This window comes from Citrus sinensis, chromosome 8, assembly GCF_022201045.2.
Source record: "Citrus sinensis cultivar Valencia sweet orange chromosome 8, DVS_A1.0, whole genome shotgun sequence".
Lineage (NCBI taxonomy): Eukaryota > Viridiplantae > Streptophyta > Magnoliopsida > Sapindales > Rutaceae > Citrus > Citrus sinensis.
In genome coordinates this window covers 9,673,747-9,673,959 of record NC_068563.1, presented here as the reverse complement: position 1 = coordinate 9,673,959, position 213 = coordinate 9,673,747, and the positions used below count along the sequence as shown (strand labels likewise).

General features: G+C 38.0%; 1 non-coding gene across 1 annotated transcript; it reads right to left on the bottom strand.

Annotated features, from left to right (window-relative positions):
- Positions 1-109: 109 nt before the first annotated feature.
- LOC127899535 (small nucleolar RNA R71) lies at positions 110-213 on the bottom strand. Its single transcript, XR_008051412.1, has one exon. It is a non-coding gene; the product is annotated as a small nucleolar RNA R71 (small nucleolar RNA).

Below are 213 nucleotides of genomic sequence, written 5' to 3'. Positions count from 1 at the left end.
TAGAGCTCGTTCATGGTTAAATACTTTACCTGCTAATAGCATCACATCATGGGAACAAATGGTAACAAAATTTTTAAATAAATATTTCCCAGTGCATAAAACCAATGCTATTCGCAGGGAAATCTCAGAGTTTACTCAAAGAGAAGACGAGCAGTTTTTCGAAACATGGGAGCGATTCAATGGGCTACTCTTGAAGTGTCCACATCATGGGTA